Here is a 13,680-nt window from a genome sequence, read left to right on the forward strand (position 1 = left end):
AAGAGAAATGGTCCCACCAGATCTCTGCACGCCTTGAGGCATTCCCCACTTTCTTCCTGAAGGCTCTGCTCTGCCCAAGGTAGGGAAGATGGGGCAGATATAAGGGACTGCTGTAGGAAGGTAAGTCTAATTTAGCCAGCATGAACACTGTCTTCCTGTGGCCTTGACCTTCCCACTCATCTGGGAAGTCCTAAGGGCAATGGTTTGTGCTGCATTTGAAGCCTGAGAGCCACTGTGGAGTAGGGCAGTAGTTCTGAAGGTTCTTGTCAAAAAAAAGACAAACCATAATTCCACCTAGCTAAAAGCTCTCCGTATGAATCTGTATTGCATTTTGAAGTGCATGTGAGTCCTCAGTCCTCACACACCGGGCGCTGAAAAGCAAAAGAAAATGCAGAACAAAAAGACTGTCTCAGACTATGGCTCAATGAGTCCTTTAACCCAGAGAAACCCAGTGTTTGGACAACTGAGTCCTTCAGAGGAGGCAGTCAAGGTTCCTTCCTGCCGAAGGGTTTGAAAAATAAGGTACAATTTCCTGCACTGTGGCGCATTCCTCCCATGTAAAGCTATACGATATCCATCTGGAATTTGGAATGAGCACAGCTTGCCTCCGGCAAATTCCACTTCATAAAATACCAGCGGGCCCCACAGCACAACTGATGGCCCCAAATGCCCTTGTCCCATCCTCCCCCTTGTCCCTCCTCAATGGAGACTTCCTTCCTTTCATGTTTTGTTGTGTTTATTGGATGGTTAGTTTGTGTTTGGGTTTTTTTGCTTTGGCCAGGTGAGGAGCGCTCTGTTTTTATCCCTGATCTACATACACACCTAGGTTAGCAGAAGGGGAATGCTGGCATCTCTAGCACATCAGCCAGAGTTTGCAGTGATGGTTTGTTACTCCATCTGGGCTCAGTCCTGCAGTGCACAAAGTGTTTGGAGTTTACAGACAGGAAAAAAAAAAAAAAGTTTGCCTTTTGCATTAGCCATAGAGAATCCCTGACCTCAAAGTTACCCAGATTTGAGGTTTTATTTGGGATATTTGCCCATCAGTAATTACAGTTTCATGTGTATATACAGTTACAGGTAAAGTCGACATCTATCATGTCACGCAGAACTGTCAGATCTCCTGCACTGACTGTGACACATGATCTGTTTGACTCCTGCCTCACACTTCCTCACAGGTAAGGTAACACCTCGCATCTCCCCAGTCTCCCCAGAGGGACAATATGGCATCTCTTCCTATGCCATGCTCAGCTAGACAGCAAGTTGGGTCATGAAGCTGGAGAGAGCTCTGGGTACTGAGCTGTTGCTGGCCCAGTGCCACTTCGAAGGTCCTTCTAGCCCTGTTCAGTCCTCATGACAGCCTGCCACATAATCCAATGCAACACACACATCCCCTGTCAAGTGACCTGACATAGTGTTCCTCAGGATGTAGTCTGATGGCTTAAGACATCTCTTCTTCACTTTCCTCCTGCCCCGATGCATTCTGATGCCCCTTCAGTCATGCTGGCACAGCTTGCTGTGCAGTTTTCTGGAGACCCAGATTCAGGGTCTGTTTGAATACAAAATAGATTGACATGCCCAAGGGGCCAAGTGAAGATGCGGAAGCAGAAAGGGCAGAACTAAATAGCAGAGGGCAGGATGGGGCAGGCTACCTGAGCCAGTGTTGTCAGCTCAGACCTTGGGGTGTATGTGATACTGTGGTGCCACGTACTGGGACGCTGGTCCTATCTTGTAACCTCCATTATATATGAGGGACAGAACAGGAGAAGTGGCTGTGGATAAAAGTTCAAGAATATGATTTTCCAGGGATTTTGCTTAAATGCATCTGCATGCCTTGTGTGTGACTTCCACGGCTGCCAAACTGTCAGTGATCTGAGTGATCAGCAGCTCTGAAAAGCAGATCCGGGGGAGATGAAGTTGGGTACCACAGGTGGTGTCACTTACAAATTGTAAAACCTTTAAAAACTGTTAAAAACCTTTCAAAATCAGGTTTTATCTTTATCCATCCTTGCCAAACAGAGGAAGAGGAGGAGAAAGAAACAGAGAAGGAATATATAGTGGGAAACACATCCTCCTCGCTCCCTTTGGTGGACAACTTACTGGCGAGGAGGGTGCTGGGGGAGGATTCATGGTGCCCAGAGGAGCTCAGCACAGTGATGGGGGTGCAGAGCCACTGGGAAGAGGGGGCTGATGAGCAGTGACATCATCTGTCCGGGACACGGTCTGTCTGGCACAAGTCCTCCCGGCCGCTGGGGCAGGAGGGGAAACACTTGCCGTCTGCAGCTCCCCGGCCTCGGCTGCTGAACCCCCTCCGCTGTCCCCCCCCGAGCATCCGCTCCCCCCCGAGGCGCAGAGGGGGCCGAAAGGCTGCGGGGCTCCCGCGGGCGCGGGGCGGCGCGGCCGCAGCCGCTAGGTGGCAGCATGTGCCCGCCGAGACGCCGCGGTGGCGGCCGGCAGGAGAGGCCGCGCGTGGGTTCCGACCGCAGCCGCGCAGCGGGGAAGCGCAGAGAAAATAAATCAAAGGGGCGAAAGCTGGCATTGTGTCGGAGTCCTCCTCAAAAGCAGGTCGGCTCTCTCCTCAGCCCCGCGCCGTTAACGGGTTACTTGGTCGCAAGCTCTGCCACCCCGTAGGGTTCAGCTGGTCAAATCATGCTGAACGGATTCGGTAGCTCAGCATCAACCTGAAAGGTGGAAATAGGATTTGCGACTCAGCAGCCTGGGAATAGTAGTGAAATGAAAAGATAGTTGCTCTGGATTATTATTATTTTTTAAGTACTCAAACGTCATGAAACAAAAGAGTCAACGTGTAGCAGGTTTTTTAGCTATAGCAACACTAAACACCAGCTCCTGTCTCCTGACCCGTCTTCCCTGTTGTTCACAGACCTGCCCATCTCAGCAGTCAAGGGAACCATCTCGTGTTAGGTGGGGTGGATCCTGACACATGATCCTCTCTGCTCCACAAGCCCCATGCTATGTCAAGCAGGCATGATAAAGGACATGACTTTTCTCCTAAACTGTGCTATGGAGCCAGGGTTTCTCCTAAAGAAATGTGCCTCGGCTGTAGAAAGCCAGCAGGCTTGAGTCTCCGCCTTTTATGCTGGGGGCAAGAAAGAAGGAGTAGGATACATAGGACTGGAAGAGGATACACAGGACTTTCTATAACCTTTCCTCTTCCTCTTGATCTTAGGCAGTCTGGGGCTGTCTAGACCTCAGAGCAGCTTTGAGAAGAGATTAGCCAGAGCACACTGGGTTGCAGCTGCAGCTTCCTCCACCCCTAGCCTGCCTCAGGCTTTCCCAGAGTGGGGCTAGGAACAAAACTGCCCAATATCAGCTCTGTCCTGGGCAAATCTGGACCCTGCAAAAAGTGTACTGTCCTAAGCAAGACCTGCGGTGGGAATTGTTAGCTCCCCCCAGTCCCATTCTCCTACCTGCCACTGTCACCTTTTGCTCACCAGTGTCCACAATTCAACCTGTTGTCCTGGACCGCATAGCAACCTCGTCTCCTGCAGGGTGACAGCAGCAGCTGGCAAGGCTTGGATATATGTGTCCTGGCTCTGCCCTTTAGACAAGCACTGAGACGGTCAGCATATCCTTCCTTGCTCTTGCCCTTGCCCTGGCTGCCATCTTATGAGCTGTTTCTGCCCCCCCTCAGCAAGGTCACCTAATGTTGCCAGAGCTGCAGAAAGCAGCTTTAATGCTGTTCAGTATCCAACCCAAATTATCTTGTAATTACCATTAGTGCTTATAGCAACATAGAAGAATGCAGTCCTTTGTCCCTGGGCAGTAGTCCAGCCTGCACCCTGCTTCCTCTTCTGCTACCACCCTCCAGTCTTTCAGAAGTGGCTGCCAAAAGCAGGATCACGTGGGAGACATCCCAAATCCCCCTCTGAATTCTGACGGCTGGGAGGGAATGAGCCTTAGAGCAGCTGCTTGGACCCAAGGACATAAAACTTAATTAACTGCAGTCTCAGGAGGCAGAATGAGGTGAGGTGGGAGCAATGAATCACCCTGGTCTCTGCAGTGTTGATGGTCAAATTCATCCATGGTCAAATCATCTGATATATCCAGCTCCCTTTTTACTTCCTGCATAGACAGACCACTCATGACAGTGCTGAATGCAGAAATGCTCAAGTGAATTTCTATGTCTTCCATCATTCAGGAGGTCAGATCCAGTGACTAGAACCACCCATTTGGCCTTCAAATCTGTTCAGTAGTTTGGAATATGATTCTCGGTCAAATGGGCTTTGAGGGCCTAGCACACCTTAGCTTTACCAGTAGCTTTATTTGTGTCTCATACCATTCCTAGGAAATCTGGAGTTGCCAAAATAGGCCATGTATGGGCCTGACTGGACTTGGATAAGTAACAACACACATGGAAAAATCCTACTGCTAGTCATCATCTCTGGCAACCAAAATATCCACCTCGCCTTTGACACATGAGGCAGTGCTATCTGATGTCAAGACACAAGGAAAGGCTCACTGATGGGTGAGTGACTACTCAGGTGGGGGAATAAAGGAAATGAATCAGTGCAGAACATGCACTGTGGGAGTGCAGGGCCCTGTGCCTGGCCACAGCCAGGACAACAGCCTCTCTCCTGGTCTGCAAGCCCCATCTTTGAGATGGAGCAGGCCAGATAATCCACAAACTGGACTAATCAGGTCTGGAAGCAGAAGAGAGGCAGTGGAGGAGAGGAGCTGTGCTGCAAATGCGGAAGGCACAGACCTAGATGCCAGAAGCCAGGAGTATCTGGGGGATGAGGATTCAGCTGTGTGAATCTCATGCTCCATACATGAGTCTCAGCAGATCTCGAAATAGAGCTGAATGTTGCCTATATATGACATATCTGAGGACAGTGCTTGGCTCCAGCAAAAATCTTCTGGGGTGTGGTTCAAACCCCACTCTCCCATAAAAATGCAAGAGCACTCGAAAATGTTTCATCTGGGTTTTCTGGGATTTTTTTTTGTTGTTTTTGTTTTTGCCCCCAGAATGCCAGAAGTAGCCTCAAGGGATAGTGAAAACTGAAAGGAAAATGTTGCAGATTTTCAAAAAAATACCAGCTGCAGTTTGGAATGGCAGCTAAAATCTTACTACTGTGCACACCCAGCGGTATAAGGTGCCTGCGTGCGAGTTATATAAAGCAGCTATAAAATCATGGAAGAGTGAACAGATGAATACAGGGAGCATGTTAGACGCCAAGACTGCAAGCTCCAACACGTTCCCAGCCCAGCTAGGCAGCTTGCTGAACAAGGGATATTCAAAGTTTCAGTCTTCTCAGCACCCTCCTTGCAGTTGTTTCAAATGAACGACTTGTCAAGATTTTTAAGCTGTGAGACATTTGCTATTTATGGAGACTCTGTTTCCCTTTCTCTGACCTGGCATGGTCTTATAAAGTGACAGCCTCAGCATTAAGTGGACCATTCATATTCTTTGGCTCTGCCTCACGCACGATATATCAACTGAGTTGGTTGGCTGTGTCATAAATAGCTCACAAAGAAAGGTATATCAGATAACATGTGGCACCTGCACCCCCAAATTCCTTTACTACCAAAATTTCTAAGATTATGCCTAATGAGGTTGCTAAACTCTCCCACCTTCAGCACTATGTTCTTAGGTGGTGAGTAACTGGAAATCAGAGCTGAGTGTTACCATAAGTCTTTAGTATAACACCAGGTAAGTTAACAGTCATTAAAACAAAGAGTCTGGGAGGGAGGAAGATGGATCTCAGTGTCTCTCTGTATGACTGCTATTGTCATCTATCAAACGACTATGGACTTTACCCAGAATGCTGCAGAAGGGGTCAAGTTTCATCCCAAGCATATTAAAGAGACTAGTTATGCTGACATTGCCACCTGAATTCTTTAACCATCTTGCCACACTTACCAACTCCAAAACTCAGCATGCCACAAAAAGGAGTCTTCTGAGAATATGGTGGTCATTACTTCATTCTGGGCACAGCTCAGGTTTTTCAGTGAGACTGTTCACTCAGCTGAGTGAGAAGCAGCTAATTTCTGAAGCGTTTAGATTTTGGTATGACCTGGACCCCTTGCTGCTGATCCCTGTTGAAAGAAAAATGCATTTCCATATGTACAAAAGCAGATTTTAGGCAGCTAGGGGTGTTCCTAGGTCAAAATTGAGGCATGAATTTTAGGTGCTTCCAGGAGGATAACAGGTGAGCAGAGAGTCTGAATTGTAATGAGGGAGTTGGATCCCTAGGTGGGATCCAGGCACGTACATCCGTTGGCAATTGTGAGGCAGAGCTGTTTGCCATTCCTGCAGGCAAATGTCGGAGCACTGCAGAACATTCACAGGTGAGACACGGGTGAAAGAGCAAGAGCAGAGCCATGATTCCTGTATCTTCTTTAGCTATTTCTCTTTTCTGTGTATCTGTATTACTTATGATTTTTTACAAAAGGAATATTTTCTGATGTTTCCACTGATGTGAGCTGAGCATAAATGGTGATGTAGGATGGAAACCAGGCAAAACTCCAGAATCTAACTTTTTGGTCCTGTTTGGAAAAGAAACAAACGCAAATTACTGGCGTCGAAAATAACTACATCCTCTTGAAACCTCAGCACAGTGCACTGAGATAAATTCCCCAAGGTATAATACATTAAAGTATGCACTGATTTGCTTATCAAAACAAAGAATGGGTATGCACATGCCACGGGTGGGGTGCTGAGTGGTGAAGGTGTCTTGCTATGGAGTGGAAACTGTGAGTTTGAGTCTTGCTCCAGACTTGTGCCAAAGGCCACTGCCTTCTACCCAGCTGTACCTGGTCCTGAAGGATACGAAAGCTCAAACAAATAAATGTTGTATTAGTTGCGTAGTTCCCCTGCCTCCTCGTGGTGTACGTTAACATCTCTAGCCTGCACAGTACATATGCTTCAGATAGGCCTTTGTCATTGGTCACGGAAGCTATGCTAACGTGAATATAATAGTCTTGAATTGCCTGGAGCTGTAGTCTCCCTCCTTCCTGGAGCTGTGAAGTCTGTTCTCCTTGACTTGCGCTTGACATACATTGCTTACAAGCTCATGCTCTTACTGGAGCCAGAATTGTTCTATAGTCACATATCTCCTCCTTTCTGGTTCATTTCCTCTGCTTCTGCTCCTGTGCCTGGCCCTGCTGAAGCACAGAACAGGCACAGAGCTGTGAACAGCTATTTGGAGAGAAACCACTGAAAGTTTAGAGCAGCCAGGAATAAGAAGGAGATCTAGAATGCACAGGTTCACCCTTTCTCCTTAATCTCTGCTGGATTTCTGCAAGTATGGAACTTGCAACATAGGCCATTCAATTCACTATAATACATGGGATGAGACTACTCCAACTTACCCTTTTTCCTGCAATTAAATTCTATAGGATGAAATACTGGTCCTTTATATAGTGATTCCTTGTGCATAAGTCTGAGCCATTGACACTTGTCATAGACCTCCCTGATATTTTGTTTGATCACAGAAACCTGAAAATCTAAGGGATTTGTGTTATAACAGTCCCCACATTCTGCTTCACCACTGACCCAGTTTGGTAATTACAACACTGCTGAGTCTCTCTTGGGTTTGGCAATGGATGTCATATGCTTGAGTGATGAGTAGCCCCAGCTGTTGTGCTTCACTTTATTTATTTAACGTGAACTCATGTGAATTGAATAACATCTAATCTACTGAGCACTGAATGAATCATGCAGAACAGTTTGTGAAAATCCTGGATATAGCTTCAGAGTACACAAGCTATTTTCCTGGAAGAAGCTGTGTAGAATTTCATTAGCTGTATGAGTCTGGTAGGAAGATCCTCATGTATGATGTATCGTTCCTCTGGGGGGTTTAATCTATTATGAAAGTCTGCTGATGCAATGCTCATCCTTTAATTGACATGATAAAAAAAAAGAAAGTATTTTTGTTCTGAATGGTTTTATTTGGAAAATATCACCTACTTATTATTCTTGTACAGCATCTTCAGGTGACTGTACATTGCTAAACACTTCTGTGGATGTGATCTGACATCAGAGCTTATATATTCAGCCTCTGTAGGCTGAGTTACAACTGCCCTGAAAGGATCCCTCATAGCAGAGAGGTGGCTCATGGAAAAATGTTTCATCCTCCATAACACGAGTCTGCCTTAATGTGACCACACTCAGAGCAAGAAAGACTCACCAGGATTATTCACAGTTTTCTGTGTCTCAGGACAGGACATGGTGTACTGGACAGTGATCCACCTCCTACATTGTGCTGTTCAGGAGTGACCACCCACAGTAAAAGCCATTATTTTGTGTGTGTGTGTGTGGGGGGTGTCTGTTTTGTTGTTGGTGTGCTTTTTGTTTTTATTTTTTCCTGGTGATTCAGGGTTCAGAGCTGTTCTTTTTACTTCTGCTATAGCTCAGACTTTTAAATTTTTTGTTTACTTTATTATTTTTGTAAAATCATCCCTGATGGAGGGACCCCTTCTTCTTGAAAAGATGGGAAGGGGGCCAAGTGTCTGCCAAGTGCTTGTCAAGTCCTTGCTCAGGAAGCTTCTCTTGATTACTCTAGTTCCTAATGGTCAGAGTCAAGTAGCCAAGAACATTTTTCATCTCCATCAAAGTTTCAGAAAACCACAAGTTCCTTTTCGGATGGGAGCACTGGCACAATTATCCTTTTCCCTCTGCATTTTCCTTGAGACCCACAACAAGTCCAAGTTGCCTGTTGACAAAACTGGTTTTGAAGAACCAGTGTAGAGTGACAATGTTTGGGTTGGGTCATGATTTCGGTCATCTTTGCTGGTTTGTTTCAGATATCTGAGCTAAAGAAATGCTGGCTGAAAAAAGAGTGAAGGCAGGCTTGTTATTTGTGTGCTGGAAACCACTTTTCCTGCTGACTCAGCAGAGTCCTAGACAGCTGTTTTAAAAGCCATGCTTCAGACCTTCACCAAGAATCTCAATAGCAACCAGTCAGCAGTGCCAAACTGCACATATGCACTGACGTTGTCCCAGAAAAATGATTGAAAGGTGGCAGTAGATTTCACAGCCTGTCAGATACTCTTATTTTTGAAGAGGAATTAGAGGGACTGGTAGTTCTTTATTCAAAATTGAAGCTATAGGCCACTTTCTCCCTTAGGTACATGGCACATGGCTTCAGGATTTTGCTGGGCAGATTTTGCCATTTTAAAAAATAAATAAGTCATTTTTAGAAATGGCAGAGAAGGAATCAATTCCCACCTTAGTAACAAGGGGTGTTTTCTCAATGAAAATGCTTTTTTAAATAGCCAAGGAACATAAGCAGAAGAGTAAGGGACAAAGCTTGTCTGCGAGGTACCAGACTGGAAAGTTGACACATTAGCGCTAGCTACTATCTAAGCTTTCAAACAGTTTCTGTCATAAATGTTTAATTTAGTTTTTTCTTCAATTACATTCTTGCATGGATAGATGCAAAAAACCCCAGACTTGCAACGTATTTTGACATGCCAGTTTCCATGGGATAAAAATCTTGCAGGAGGCAACTCCAAAACAAATGTCTCCACTAACTGCTAGGCTTTTAAAGAATTAATGATTTTATTAACCTATATTTTTATGAAGAGGTTTTTTAATATTTTGTTGGAATTTCTAATGTATTGCTTTTATTACAAATAACCTAGGTTCAAAGACAGATAACTAAAAATTTTAAATGAGATTTTGGAATGCGTTACAGATATTTTTCCTTATCTTTACAGATATAGTGTCCTTGTCATGTTGATGAGGAAATAAAAGGCACAGAGAAAGTAAGTGCTCTTTCCTACTCAGGAATGGGTGGTCAATAATAAATCAAAATATGGAACACCATCCGTGCTTTTAATTAAACATCTCTTTTCATGCCAGGGTTTTCTAAAAAATGTAGACGCTCTCATGAATTTTGATTACACACCACCCCTTCCAGAAGACCTCTCTGAACCTTTCTCTGCAAGGAAAGGTTCAAGACTCTAATGATGACTATTTTTTCCAATTGCACATCTGTAATTTATGCTGCTAATCTGGGTTTCAATCTGAGACATAGTATGATGTCAGCTCTGTGACACTGAAAACAGCCTGCTCTGTAGCAGTGGATGGCTCATCCCATTTGATGCTTTCTGATCTAGTCAACCTCAAGGACAGACTGACAATTCCAAGTATCATCAGGAAGAACAGTGACTTTGCATCTTTCCTCCAGCTATTCTTTTTCTCTGGAGCACAGAAAACTCCTCCTGTATTCTGGTTTCTCACAAGTAACCAGCCCATCTCTCATCTCTTCTAATATCTACCTGCTATTTGGCTTAGTCAGACTAAATGGCTATTGATTCTTTTCAGATGGTCTCTAAACATCTTTACTTTACTTTACAGAAACGGAATCACACCCTTGCCAAAAAAATGTCATTCTGGCCACTAAGAAGCCTTGGAGAACAGTAGAAATTCTGATAGACAGAAGTGGAAAAACTTTGACAATATAAATGCACCCTTCAGCTGAATTCATGAAACCTTTATCTGGCAAGTCTAGTGCCCTCTCTAATCCATCTTTAAACCTAAATGACCAAGGAGGTTGCATAGTCTGCTACAAAATTATGTCAATTCCTCTGATACTTTGTTTTAGTCTCTCCAAACTTTGCATTTAATGAGATGAAATATGAATGAAATGCAAAAATTCAGAGTCTGCAGTTAAGCTATGTTTCTCCCCATTGTTCTGGAGATATCTTTCATGTGTTATAATCATTCTGTTCAATTCCAGTTTGCTTCCATTTTCTGTTCAAAGAAAGAGCTCACCTTCAAAGCACCCAGAAGTGAGGTCAGTTCACGAGGACAGCCATATTTTGTGAAGACAGTTCAGCAGAAGTGGGTAGAGCTGGGAGCTTTCTGTTTGAAGGAGCCAGTGGTAGAACAACATCCTACATCACGTTAAACAAAATGCAGAATCTGGATCTTCTTTTGATTCTTCCTTTGAAGAATTCTCCTCACTGCAAATTTTGGATGTAGACAGGAAAAAGGATGGCGTGACTTAATATTGTCCCCTAACAGAATTCCTTATTTAAGGAGAGAAGAATAGAAGAGAAGAAAATCCTCGTTTAGTACACCAGTGGTGTCATTATACATGTTTCACTGAATAAAACAATGATCACTGCAGTAATCAATGATATAATGACCACTGCAAAAAATCCTACTAGCCTTAGATCTTAACTTTTGCATAGTTTTAGCCAACTCACTTTGCTTCACAAGTGAGTCACACTGAAAGTAGATACGGCCAGCTTCCATTGCTCAACTCAGCTAATGAATGATAATCTTTAATCAATGAATCAGTTGCTTTCATGAATTAATTTTCCCTTCTCCTACTGACATAGCAAGGATCAAATCAGGAAAGGCCAAGCCTGGGAAGAAGAGAAGGTAAACTGACTTTTCAGCTGAGAGTTTTTTCTTGGGCAAGGTTGAGGTGCATAGGCAAGGTAGGTAAGCTCATTATTTCTGCGTTCCCTGAACAATGCTACATTTCAGTCTCGAATGCCAATAACTTTTACTAGCAATGCATTCCAGTTGCGCATCATACAACAGATCAGACTTTGGATTTAGTTTGAATCCTGACGGCCTTGCTACGCAAGAAAACATATTTTTTCTGACTTTGATCTATGTATATATTTCTATTGATAGGAAACTGCAAGTTATGTTCAAATTAGGGAGAAAAATACATTCTTCCATTATACTCTAGTTCAATCAGAATTCATAGGCTTGTTGCAGTGATTCCTGTATGATGTTTTATGGTTTATGTGATGCAAGAGGTCGCAGTCTGTAATGGTCCTTTCTAGTCTTAAAACTCTATGAATCCCTCCTCTACTTGGTCACTCAGTCCTTATGGGAATGCCTTTATCTCTTACTGAATGTCGCAGTCAAAAACTGGATGGAATTGAATCCTTCTATCTCAAAATGTAAATTTACATATATATATATATATCATGTATGATATATGCACAAAAATCACACTCCAGATAAAATATAGGAAAGTATAGACATTGATCTTTTTTTTTTCCAAGCAATTGCTTATAAATTTAGTATGCTGTCTGCCTTTTTATACTTTTCAGTCTGTTCTCATTACAGACATGGCATAAGGCTTTGTAGTAAATTTGGAATTTGCTGAGTGAGAAAATGAAGATTTATACAAAGTTAAATTGAACAAATGGTGAATAATTGATTTAACTGACCTGACAGCTCACACTGTGCTTGTAAATAATACATAACTTTTTACTATACTGATAATTTAGTATTCTGTACTTCTAGATTCCTTTCAGTAAGTTACTGCAAGGATCAAATGATCTTTGACCACCAAAAAAGTCAAAAATATGCTTACCAAGCATATTCTGGTCCTCTAGTTGTAGATTGCAATAGTCCAATATCATGCTGATAAAGCACCTTCTTAAAGACTCTCTGCCCTTTCGTCTTTTGTCTCTAAAACATTGTTGGAGAGATAGCATCAATATAACTATTTAATATCACTTCTTTAGCCATCAGGTCTGGGAGTTGGTCAGACTCATTGTAAATTTGCATAACACCTCTGCGGTGAACAGGATCATAGTGACTTGTAATCCTATGCACAGATGCTTGTGCCTATTTTGCATTCCCTTTTCTTTCGATGTAGAAGATTGAATTCTCAGTCGTATGCATAAACACAAGCTATTGTTAAACTGGTTCTTAAAATACACTTACACCCCTAAGGTGATATATATGTCAGCTACACTGCCTTCTACCTCCTGTAATAACCTATACAGTAAGGGTGTGGAATACTTACCACTAGGATCTGGCAGCCATCCATACCCACTTTGTAGGAGTGTCGCTAGTTATAGAAAAGCACAGAACAGGGGAGAATTTAGCCTACTTTGTATTGGGATCTGCACACTCACCATTGAAATGTATCTATTGGAGAAGGCAATCAGCACCTGTTTAATACAGAAGAGAACACTGTGATTTAAGGCAGGGTGATACTGCATCACTGCATCAAAATACAGATTACTGACGGAGCAACCAGTTGAAAGCACTAAGAGCTGCATACGGTCCATGGATCCAAAGCTGGACTACAGATCTTGCTTTTAAAGAGAGGACTTATACAAGTTACCACTGTGTTGAATCCATTCTAACAGCCTTATCTGTGGAAAGGGTCTCAGAGCTGAAGCACACACATAGCTAAGAAATGTAAAATTATGATTCCCAGTGCAATTTTAACTCAAACTGCTACACTTCTTTCATTTTAATACTGTATCATTTTTATGTCTTAAGGTCTGTGTGCAGTGTGGCTGAGTTATGATAACTGCAGAAAATTTCTGGGCTTGATTCCAGCTGCTTTCTCTTAAAACAGAAGACACCATTCTCCCCTCTGTCAGATGATGCGTGTGGGGGGATCTGCCTACCATCTCTGCTGCCCACTGTGCCCTATGACTTCTCAAATTTTTCCATTCCTAGCATGTGAAATCCCTAAAGTACTCAGGCACATGACAGATGTGCAAATTAAAGGGCCTGGCACTGGTGGGGCAGAGGAGCCTGGTTTTTAGAGCTGAGCCCCATGGAGACAGAGATGTTGCCCGGCTGCAACCCAGTGCTATGGCCTCTTTCCTACTTGACCTCAGGCAAATCTGGATCAGGCAGATGAGTCATGGAGAAGAAGAGAGGCTGCAGTGTGGTATCGGATAATTTTGTGAACTCTAGAGTGAGCCTCAGACAAGCAAATC

The 13,680-nt window shown here is 43.7% G+C and overlaps 1 long non-coding RNA gene across 3 annotated transcripts; it reads right to left on the reverse strand.

The window, feature by feature from the left end:
• Positions 1-1,002: 1,002 nt before the first annotated feature.
• Positions 1,003-12,897, reverse strand: LOC112989175 (uncharacterized). 3 transcript variants are annotated; one of them, XR_010387481.1, is made up of 4 exons: positions 12,309-12,551; positions 10,739-10,995; positions 5,879-6,054; positions 1,003-2,678 (listed from the first exon to the last, which is right to left on the reverse strand). It is a non-coding gene; the product is annotated as an uncharacterized LOC112989175 (long non-coding RNA). The 3 variants fall into 3 exon arrangements; XR_003260750.2 differs by lacking the exons at positions 1,003-2,678; positions 5,879-6,054 and adding exons at positions 6,061-6,504; positions 12,859-12,897 and having other exon boundaries at positions 12,309-12,406; XR_010387480.1 differs by lacking the exons at positions 1,003-2,678; positions 5,879-6,054 and adding an exon at positions 6,061-6,504.
• Positions 12,898-13,680: the final 783 nt, after the last annotated feature.

Source organism: Dromaius novaehollandiae, chromosome 2 (genome assembly GCF_036370855.1).
Source record: "Dromaius novaehollandiae isolate bDroNov1 chromosome 2, bDroNov1.hap1, whole genome shotgun sequence".
Classification (NCBI taxonomy): Eukaryota; Metazoa; Chordata; class Aves; order Casuariiformes; family Dromaiidae; genus Dromaius; species Dromaius novaehollandiae.